This window comes from Bidens hawaiensis, unplaced genomic scaffold (genome assembly GCF_021521415.1).
Source record: "Bidens hawaiensis isolate Kalapana, Puna unplaced genomic scaffold, B.hawaiensis_p1.1 tig00009686_1, whole genome shotgun sequence".
NCBI classification, from domain to species: domain Eukaryota; kingdom Viridiplantae; phylum Streptophyta; class Magnoliopsida; order Asterales; family Asteraceae; genus Bidens; species Bidens hawaiensis.
The window spans coordinates 560,750-573,041 of NW_027491726.1; positions in this window are offsets into that span (position 1 = coordinate 560,750).

Sequence of the window (12,292 nt, forward strand, 5' to 3'; positions counted from 1 at the left end):
TAAAGATAAAAAAAACCACTTTTTATCATGGTGAAACTTTTTTATAAAAAAATATCGTATGAAAAAGTTATAGACGTTTTAAAATGATTAAGAAATTGGCGTGTGTCTTGCACGTGGACAGAGAAAATCAACAAATAAGGACAATTCCATATATGCCATTTCCATTAATTTTTTCTTCTCAAAATAATCACAATCATTCAAATATAAGATCAATTGACTATATTACTTCTCACGCTTCTCAATTTCTGTTTACTTTGTATTTTAACCTAACCCTGTTATATAGAATAAGAGCTTTTATTTTTTGCGTATTAAAACAAAAGAAAAAAAAACAAATATAACCTTCAAAATCGAAATGTCAGATTATACAAACGCTATTGTATCATATAACCCAAACCGCCTCAAAATTTCAATACCTAATTGTATATATCATTTGCTTACCGAACAATATAAGACTACTCTTTATCATGACCATTTGCCTCAACGGGTTGCAATATTTCACTAAAGGACAAAAGTGGTTGTCATTTAAAAAATGTTAAATAAAAATAAAAGTCACAACCCGATCGCATCATCAACCAACGATTGCAACCAAATTGTAATATTATTTTAATATATATTGTCATCATGCTAATAATATTTGTTTCTTTTTCTATTATTTTAAAACCTTTTATTTAATTTTTATTTAATATTGTTAGTTGTTCCTGCTTTACTTTACTTTTTTTTCCTTTTAATAATTTACTTTTCATTAATGTTTTTATTAGTTTTTTATTAGTAAATTATTTTTTATTTAAAATGTTATCCTACCATGCCAAATGTCAATTTTTTATTTGTTTGATAGATTTTTTTATAACTTTAGTTATCCAAAAATATCTAACATTTAACTTATCCTTATCCAAAAAAATATAATAAAAAGTTAAAAAAATTATGAGTTTTTTCTATATATATAGTGTTGGGTATAGATAAAATTTCACATCCAATTCTAATTTTCTATCCCTCTTTTATATTTCATACACTCAAAACAATGGATCCTGTAACATCCTAAAATTTATAATGTTGAATAAAGAAAGTTATGTATAGTGATTTCGCGTTATTAATTATTAAATATCGAGTAAGGAGCGGATCATGGACTTAGATTAATTGAGATGGGTTAAATGAGAAAGGGGCCTTAGGTCCATGGGATTTAAGGGATATAAATATCCCCTAAAACCCCAAACTATCTTTCATTCCATCTATTTTCTAAACAAACTCCAAAACACACACACCACACACCGCACCCGCCGGCCGGCCGAGGGAAGAATCGAGCGAGATCCGAGAAAGAGAGAGAGATTAGTGTGATAACAAGTTAAACAAGATCCAAACAAGCTCAAAAAGGTATGATTCTTGATCTTTGAAGTTTAAAGATCCGAGCTTTATAGCGTATATACGACCGGAAACGGTTGGGGAACGTAGGGGGTGATGTCGAACCATAGCAAGGGTGTTAAAATCGCTCGAAATGCTGGTCAGAAACTAAAACAGCGGCTGATCTGGGCAACTTCGCCTGCATCTGGGCAACTTCGCCTTCAAAGCGATAACTTTGCCTTCAAAGCGATAACTTCGCCTGAGGCCAAGTTCGCCTAACTGGTAACTTCGCCTAAAGCCAAGTTCGCCTGATGACAACTTCGCCTAAAGCTAAGTTCGTCTGATGACAACTTCGCCTAAAGCGAAGTTCGCCTGATGACAACTTCGCCTAAAGCCAAGTTCGCCTGATGAAAACTTCGCCTAAAGCTAAGTTCGCCTAAGGTTTAACTTCGCCTAAAAGTCAAGTTCGATTAGAAAATAAATTAAAAATCTAATGAAAAATGTGTTAAGACAGTTAATGGAAATAAAATTTTTCCAAGCTGACCTGGCAGCTTGACCCCAGCCAGGGGCTCTGCCCCTTGGACCCTGCTAGGGGCTGCCGCCCCTAGACCCCGCTGCCAGGGGCGCTGCCCCCGGACCCCCGTTCGTTGTGGGTCATATAAAGATAGAAATACATTATGAGAAGTGATAGTTAATTGATACGTATACTTGTTATACAGTCAGCCGTGCACAACTGAATAAAGGAATTACGATTAACGGTGAACGTAACCGTGTTCAGGTGAGTTTCTAGCCCCATTTATGTGTTATGTTTTCGGGGCTGTGTGCATACTCAATATGTTTGTTAATACGCTTATCCTAAGAGATAAGTGTATGCCTTATGTGAATAATGTGATATGTATGAATGATGGCTTGACGGTACGTGAACGATCTTCGGATATTGCACGTACTGTCAGGTTGTAACGCTAAGTATAAGGTAAGTATGATATGAATGCTTATGTGTATGAATGTGATAAAGTTAATAAAAGAAGGAAAGGATGGTTGTATGGTTACGAAAAGGGTACCGAGCCCTAATAATACTCGAGGTATGATGTATGGTTGTATGGTAACGAAGAGGGAATCGAACCCTACTAATATTCGAGAACTAGGGAACCGAACCCTACTAATATTCGAGGAAAAAGGGAAACCGAGCCCTAATAATACTCGTGGAAAGAGGGAAACCGAGCCCTAATAATACTCGTGGAAAGAGGGTACCGAGCCCTAATAATACTCGAGGAAGGAGGGTACCGAGCCCTAATAATACTCGAGGAAGGAGGGTACCGAGCCCTAATAATACTCGAGGAATGTAGGGCGTAATGCTCTTTATAACGTAAGATATGAAGGTAAGTTAATACAAAAGAAAGAATGAAAGTATGAAAGTATGAATGAAAGAATATAAGTTTATGTGTATTGTATAGTGTATGATTAACTAGAACTCACTCAGCGTAGCTGACTTTTAGTATGCACGCAGGTGAGTAGGACGAGGCAGCTCGCTTGAGGAGACACGTGGCATTGAACAAGAGCCTGGCATCTGAAGACTTATGATGTTTTAATTTTAATGCTTTAATGTTGAAAGACAAAGGATGTTTTGAGACAAGTTGTGAATTATGTAATGTTTTACGAAAGTTTTATATTCCGCGTAAATGTTTTAATTAACTCTGATATTTAGAACTGCGTTTATGAGTAAATCCAACGCTAAAGTAGGGCCACCGGTGACGGGGCCTTACAGATCCGTTTCCAAATTCATATACGGATCTAGGCAATTCTGAGAATTATCATAATAATCAATACTATGAAAATGCTTCGTTTTTTCCAAATCCAAGTCAACTTCCTTTCAATCAAAATCCTCAAACATCACAAAATACTGAAAAACAAACAAAAACCGCTAAATGGGAGGCTGCTGAAGATGTTGCTTTAATGTCGGCATACTGTATTGCTAGTGTAGATAGCATTCACGGAAAAACAAGAAGAAACCATCACTATGGGCGGAAGTAAAGAAAATGTATGATGCAGCTCAAGCAGAAAATCCAGAACAGCTTGGTGAAAGAAATGTTGATCAAATGAAAGGTCGTTTTAGTCGACTTAATGAAACCGCTGGGAAGTGGGTTGCTGCGTACCGAGAAGCATATCGCCGAGCAACAAGTGGAACGTCACAAAAAGATATCGAGAGTGATGCTCATAAGATATATGAGCAAAGTGGGAAAAAGTTTAACGACTACATTGTTTACAATGAAGTTATGTGTAAGTACCCAAAATGGGCTTTAGAGTTACCTCGTGGCACAACACGTCACCTTCCTGAAAGTGAAGCGGGTGATGAGGAAAGTGATGGTAGTACGAAAAGAACAATGACTTCAGAAGAAGAGGATTATTATGTGAATTCCAACCAAGAATCGCCAGTTAGTGGTGGTTCATCGATTCAACGTCCAATGGGCAGAGATGAAGCCAAAAAAAAAAGAAAGGAAAAGGTAAGGTTTCCAATGAAATTGTTGAAGAACTTCGTGGAATGAGGCTTACTCAAGCTAGTACATATGATTTGTTGCAAAAAAAACTCGAGTTTGAGAAACATAAGGAACAACTTAGGATTGAGAAGGAACAAAGAAAGGAACAAAAGAAGGATGAAAGAGAGCAAAAGAAAATGGACCTTCATTTGCTTCAGGCATTGTTACAGAGGGAGTATCTGTCGGTTGAAGAGGATCAAATCAAACGTTCTCTATTGTCGAAGTATTATGGAAACTGAATCTAGTTTATTGTGTCTTTCATTTCGTTTTTAATGCAATTGTAAGATATTGAATTTCTACTTCACTTGTAATGCAATTATGTTTCTGTATGTGCAATATTGTCTTGTAATTTAACCCTATCTTCGTTTCCAGTTGTCAAATTCTTGTTGGATCGTTGGGATTTCTTTAGATAAAAATCTAACGTTATCTCTATTTACTGTCATAAATTTATGTATTTTCAAGATTATCTAGTAAATTTGACTTATCTTCATTTTCCAAATGTCAAATTCTTATTGGATCGTTGGATTTCTTAGATAAAAATATAACATTATCTCTATTTAATATTATAAATTTATATATTTCTAAAATAATATAGTAAATTTGAGTTATCTTCTTTTTCCATTTGTCAAATTCTGATTGGATTGTGAGATTTTCTTTAGATAAAAAATCTAACATTATCTAACATTATTTTCATGTATAAATAAAGTTCGTTGAGTTGCTTTCATATCCTAAAAATGTCTAGTAGTGAAAACTCATCTGAGAGTTCTGATTCATTGAGTTCAAGTGAGTGTAATGAGTGGGAAGAACAACTTTTTCAAGTAGATCTACAACTTAATGCTATCATGTGTGAATTACTCCTAAATATGCCTATGCCTGGCACATCAAGAAGGAGGTAACTAGTGACTACTCTTTTCCATAAACAAATTAAAATAGTGAATTTGCCATATATTTGAGTTTACCATCATAAGAAGTCAAGTGGATTCTAAGTTAAGGTGATAGCTTTTAAATCTTGAATATTTCCATTGTCATATTTTTACTTGTTTTATATTATTGTTATAAGTCACTTTAAGATTACTTTTAAAAACTAAAACTCTTAAGATATTTCTTACGGTTATTATAATATGAAATGATTTAATATTGAAATTTACGTGTCCACGGATTGATACTCGGTTCTTACCGCGACTATATTACTTACACGATTGGTACACTTGCCATTTGTGTGTGTTTTATTAAGTTTAAGTGAAAACCCATTTTTAAAACCCGACAAAGTGTGAAAAATATTTAATAAAAAATATACATATATCACACACATCAAAGAGAATTGGTTAAAATTAAATGTACAACTTTTATTTTGACCAAGTGAAAGTCAAACGGTGCATAGTGCCTTTACAAAGTTATTTGGGTATTGTTAATTTATGTTGACATACTTATGGGTTCATGATTCAAATTCTTATTTCCTATACGAATATTCTTTAATTCATGTCTATTCGATGCTTGTTTTATTTAGTTGCTAAATTTCATAAATGAGGTGATCTTGGCTTGTTTACACTTCGCTGGCTTACAAACCAAGCAGGCTCCGCTCGGCTCATTTGCAAACAATCTGGTTTCAGGCTTCGGTCGTGGCTTGTTTACAACCCAATCTGGTTTGGCTAACCTACAAACCAAGTTAGATTAGTCGGCTCGTTTAAAAACAAGGCTTCTTAGAGCAAGCCTCGGTCTTGGCTTGTTTACAAACTGACATGGTGACTTTTATCAAACACAAACCCGTGTCCTGACCTTAATAATAATATGGGTTAATCGGGCTAACTTGAATGACCCGATTATAATTGTTGATCATATTTAACCCGACCCTAATTAGCTTATTTGGGTTGGGTCGGGTTAATCGGGTCTGGGTATTTTGGACACCCATAATTGGGGGTACGTGAATTCTTTATGATGGAATCCCATACTTCAAGTGATCATAATCAGAAGTACAGAGAGCTGGACTGTTTTTGAAGAATAAAGTAGTATTGTCATTTTAAAAAGATAGGAAAAAGAAATTTTATAGACCATTTGTGAGAATTAGGGTAAGTTTGACTTTAATTGACTCAGATGTGATTTCACATGGTTCTATAAACGTAGATGACTTTCCTGCTAGACTGTTAAAAAAATATGTATAACTATATTGTTGATGTTAGATTGAATTAGAGAAGATGTTTTAAAAAAGTTAAAAAGTCTTAAAGTTGTTTTTATGGAACAATCATAGAGTTAGATTGAATCAGAAAAGAGAATCTGGTGAGATGAGTATGATGCTCAGTTTGTTAGTATCTAAGTTTCAATTGTGTCATATTTGGCTTGATACTTTAAATTACGGGTTATACGTTTAACATTGTGTAGTTTGACTTTTAAAAGTCAATATACAATTTTCAATTTAATATTTTTCATGCTGTCATTCATCATCACACAATATTATCACTTTGGCTGCTTCTTTAAGCACTCATTTTCTTTATATGTTTATCACCATTATAGAATATTTGGAAGTAAAATATGGGTATATGTTAAACTAAAAGCTTTTGATGTCATTTTTTGCTTTGTGACGAGTCACGATGAAAAAATGTCGGTGTGGTTCGGGTCGAAACGAGTCACCTTAAAAGAGTAGGCTTGGATTGGTGGTCAAAAGGTGTCACTTTAAAAAGGGTCATTTTAGTATCAACTTTGACTTTTTATGGTCAAAACTGATTTTTGGTCAATTTTGAATTTTTAGGTCACAATTTACATGAATTTCATGTAGTCAACTGACCATGATGGTGGTCTCTTATTGTCATAATATATTAGCTAATATATGCTTGTTGACAGCTTAAGATCATTCTTGGTATATACCAGGTGGCCAGTACACAGTTACAAAATCAATATATTGAACGCATTGTCTTAATAAAAGTTTTTGTTTCTAGAACTTAAGTACCATGTAATTTATAACACCATTGATCCAATATATATGCATATGGGCACAATAAAATCACGTATGCCCACTACTTTACCCTTTTTACAATTCGTTGACCGGCAACTTAGTGGTCTTAATTTGAGCTTTTCTTTATCCGCCGATTAAATTTCAACTCTAACTACTTACCAATTAACACACATTCAATCCTTTATGTTGATTGAAATTCACAAAACCGATACAAACCTATTTTATTAACAAATATTTCACAAAACACGATGTATCCAATGTATACGGATATGTTAATATTTTAGTTTGCAACCCCTCCAAAAAAAAATCCACCAAACCATATGCACACGTGGCAGCTCGCTCATACTGATAACCCACTACACACAACACCAAACACTACAGACCAATACGAGAAGATAACTTGCGTGAACTCGCAGCAACGCGGGGGCACTTTTGCTAGTATAATATTATTGTTAAGCTTTAACGAATTGTTAATTTAATATTACTTTAAATTACGAGATTAATATCAGGTTTGAATATTATAGAGTTTACGGAGTTTGGATGTTAACGGTATATTTTATTTTGACAACCGAATATGTTAACGAATTTTAAGGTTTACCAAACGAAAATATATATACAAACATATATCTATATATACAAGTTTAACTAGTTTTAAACGAACTTGATGGGTTTGAGATTTATAATGTTTATGAGTTATGAATTTTTAACGAGATTTTAGTTTGAGAATAATTACGTTGGCGTGTTATAAGGTTTAACGAAATAATTATTATTATTATAATATTAATCGGGTTTTCTAACGAAACTTAACGGGAACGAAAGTCGGGTTTTTAGGTGAAATGTAATATATACAATTTAAAACTAATGTTTATTTAACATAAAGAAACTTTATTTAATTTATTAAAATTCATAAAAAGTATATATTTTTATTATAGATAAGATAACAAAAAAAATACAAAAGTATGCCATGACCCGGATTCGAACCCAGGTCTCCATGGACGTAGCTCCACAACTTAACCACTAGACCAACTCAATTTTATGATTTATGTACTCGAATTAATATATATATACTATAACAATAAATCCATCTTCTTCCTCAATCAAACCCTAGAAATTCAAATTTGTTAATTGGTTCCATGTTTGCTTAATCTTTGTTAGGGGTTTTATTAGACGGATGAAAAAAATGAGAATCCGTATAACAATTACCTGGAACCTTGTCGGGAAGGCGATGAACGGCGGTTTGGCCGACGCTAAGCTAGGACGGACTATTTGGAGATTATAAAGTGTTTATTAGATCAAACTGAGGTTGTAAACGTGTTTAGTTAAGTTTAAGGATCCTATTTATACTACCAAATGGATCGTAAAGATGTTAATGCTCGTTATTGTATATTTATTATAACTAGCTTTTTCCCGGCGCTTTGCGCCTAGGCAGCTGGGATCTGGCTATTTACCCATCCCGAATTCGGTCGGTTCCAGTTACGTTCATTACATCACCAGTGAGTAGCATAACTAAAAAACTTGTATAGCTTACGATACAAAAAATAACATGTTTAAAATGGCGTTTATACGATCAGTACCCGGACGTTGTAGTGGTGACTCGGCACAAATTTAGTCGGTGTTGGTTAAGACACATTTCAAAGGACGTTTCGGTCGGTAAAACCTGAGCTTTGCGGCATGGTGGCAACTCAACATGAATTTGGACGATCTCAGTTACAACACATTTCAAAGTACGTTTATTCGGTCAGTAAAACCTTGACATCGCGAATTCAATCGGTTGTTGTTACATTCGTTACGGTACCAACACTTAAAAAATTACATATTAAAAGCAAAAAAAAAAAAGAGAAATAAAACTCATTGCAATCTTAAAAAAAATTCTTGTGAATGGCCTAATACTGGACCCGTACAAGTAAAACAAATAAGAAAAGGTATGTCACTGGATGGGATTCGGACATGCACACGGAAGTCAAAATTAAATTAAAGGAATTCAACATTAGCCATCAAGCCAAGACCCAAATACAAATCTATAGCATGGACATCAAGTGAATTATTTAAATACCAAATTTATTATATTATAGCTTTTAAGAATTTGTGGCACTAACATACAATATTTATCTTATACGAGTATTAACTCATCGCGTTGCTGCGATGCATCAACACGAATTCGGTACGGATCAGTTACGTTCGTAATTGTAATAATAATAAAACCAAAAAAGTAAACACACGTATACTATTGACACTCGTATAACTTATTGTATAAAAAACATATTTAAAACCATTTGTAGTCGGTTAGTAAAACCCACACGATGTGACTGTGAGTTAATGCAAATTCAATCGCTATCGGATCACGGCACCGGAATTAAACCAAAAAGACATATTTAAGCCATAAACAAATAAAAAAATATTTAAAAGACAAAAAGAAAGTAAATATAGAAAACAAAAACCTAATTAATCTAAAGTTAAACAGTCAATATAGTCAAACGTAGATATAGAACACAGTTCACAACTGACGGGAAAAAAAATATAAACAAAATGGTTGCAAGGGGAATCGAACATGGGGAAATGATATACCACAGCTTTAAGAGAAATACCGTAAACCATTTGAGCCAGCCAGTAGACCTGAAACCTAAACAAAATAGTTAAACAAGTGATGGGTTAGATATTTATCTATAGTTATAATTCTGACGGGTCGATTACTAATACGGGTTAATGGATGGATAAATGACGAAATAAAGCGCATAATAATGTTTATCAATAATGGAGAAGTCGTTTGGGATAATTTAACGTATCGAGCGAAGATTAAACGCGATGTTTGGTGTTCTCCGGCGCCGATTTCCGGTCGCCGAAGTTACTCACCGGAAAACGTGATCATCGGGGGCTGCTGCAGGTCCTTTTCATTATTATTATTGTTATATTATATTTTGAAAGCATTTTACACTTTCAGCCCTTCAACTTTCATGTTTCTTTTAAATATAAGTTAAAATATATTTACGTTTTAAACCTTGAACTTTAAGATGTATTAGGAATGGAAATAAAAGTTTATAAACTTAGATATTTTTCGTATTGTGCCCGGTTAGTTCGGGTCTCGTTTAAGTACCACATTAAATTCCGGAGTTTTATAAGTTAAATGAATTGAATAGAAAACGATTGATTAATTACTTGAATTTTTGAAAATATTATATAATTAATAAACGAAAATTACGATGGCGTCAAAATGTGTCAGTTACTGAACGTAAATACATAAGAATGAACTATTATATATATATATAAGCAAAACCAAAAATTTGAAACATGTCGGGTTTTCGGGTTTGAAAAGTAACGAATGTTACATGATACTAAGGCAAATCAGGCCTCATTATGTTAGAAAAATATAAACTTGAACGTAAACAAGTTGTTTGGAATGAAACGTGACAAACGAGTAACGTTTGGACCAGGTTAGTGCAAGGAAACAATATGGTTAAAGTCCAAGGCTCGTTTCTTTTGAAAGACGGGCAAAACAAGTCGAAAAGAAAAGCTGGAAAGTGAAGGGAATAAAACCATATTCGAACGAAAAGTATACGAATTGAATTGACCAAGTAATCGAATCGAATTGACTAAGTAATCGCATCGAATTAGTAATTCGATTCGATTAGAATTGTCATTCAATTAGAATTGTCATTCGATTAGAATTGTAATTCGATTAGAATGGCCATTCGATTAGAATTATGATTCAATTAGAACTGCGATTCGATTAGAACTGTCATTCGATTAGAATTGTAATTCGATTAGATTGGTTCAAACTTCAGTTTTTGATGAATTTTTTAGGAAAGGACTTTTAATGAAATTAATTTTTTTCCAAGCTAATCTGGCAGCTCGACCCCAGCCAGGGGCTCTGCCCCTTAGACCCTGCTAGGGGCTACTGTCCCTAGACCCCGCTGCCAGGGGCGCTGCCCCCAGACCCCCGTTAGCTAGGGGTTACACTAACATAGAAGTATATGATATAGTTAGAGATAGTTAATTTACTTATAAGTATTACACAGTTAGTTGTGCACAGCTAAGGAGGGGTATTACAGTTAACTCTGAGAAGCACAAGACACATGTGAGTTTCTAGCCCCATTTCCTTGTTATGTTTTCGAGGCTGTGTGCATACTCGATGTGATTTGTAAATAAACTTCCTTAAGTGGTAAGTGTATGTTATGTGAATGTTTTATGAATGACGTATGAATGATATATAAAAGTATGTATGTAATTATATGAACGATAGTATGAAGAAATATATCTAAGAAGGTATTATTAAATGGAAATGAGGGACCAGACCCTTATAACATCTAAGAGGATAGGGATCATATCCTTACAATATCTGAGAGGATAAGGACCCAACCCTTATAATATCTGAGAGGATTGGGACCAGACCCTTATAATATATGTGAGGTTATAGGGCGAAAGGCTCTCTAAAACGTATGTGTATGTATTTAAAGCAAAATAAAATATGAAAGTATGAAAGTAAGAATGAAGGTATATACTTATGTATCTACAAAAGAAAGTAAAGCATGTTATGTATGTAGTTTATGAACGTATTGTATGTTGCCTGATTAACTAAAACTCACTCAGCGTAACTGACTTTTAGTATGCAAGCAGGTGAATAGGCTAAGGTAGCTAGCTTGAATGAAGGCACATGGCATTGGACTGAAGATACTGGCATCTTGTGAAGAACGTTATGATGTTATATTTGATTTTTTTTAATACAAATTTGAATGATGTTTAGACAAGATTTAGAATGTTATGTAATATATGATTGACTTATTATATTTCGCGAAAAGTTTTAAATCACTCTGATATTTAGAATTGTGTTTATGAGTAAATCAACATCCAATGTAGGGCACCGGGACCGGTGCCTTACAAGTTGGTATCAGAGCATAAGTTCGAGAGAAATAATCATCCTACATGCTTAGACTCGAACAGAGAATGAGACATAAGTAAGAAAAGAAAGAAGATGTCAGTTCAAGAAAGTCATATGTCACTCAAGCAAGTTTAGTAAAGGTAAAGTGCATGATTAATTTCATGTGTAATGCAAGAATGTGTAAGAAAGTTAGCTTAACTGCTAGAGATAGGAGTATTTGATTGTTTGTACATTGTTTAATCTTTTAAAAGTAGAATCTAGCACCAGTGAACTCACAAAGGGCCTTATAACGAATTTGATCAATTTCGGTTATGTTCGTTAGGATATCAAACTAAAAAAGTGTTTTAAAAAAAGTTTTATAGCCAACGGTGTTGTGCCACTTAGACCAATATGTAACATCCCGAAATTTCTATGAATAATATTTAACATATTATTTACGCCGAACGAATTTAATTAAGTTAGTAGAATAATAATAAAATAAAGATGAAAGAATGGTGGACTTAAGATGAAGATGTGCCTAAGGTCCATGGGCTTAAGGAGTATAAATATCCCTTAAACCCTAAATCCTTTCCATCTTCATTATTCTACACCTTAGCCTCCAAC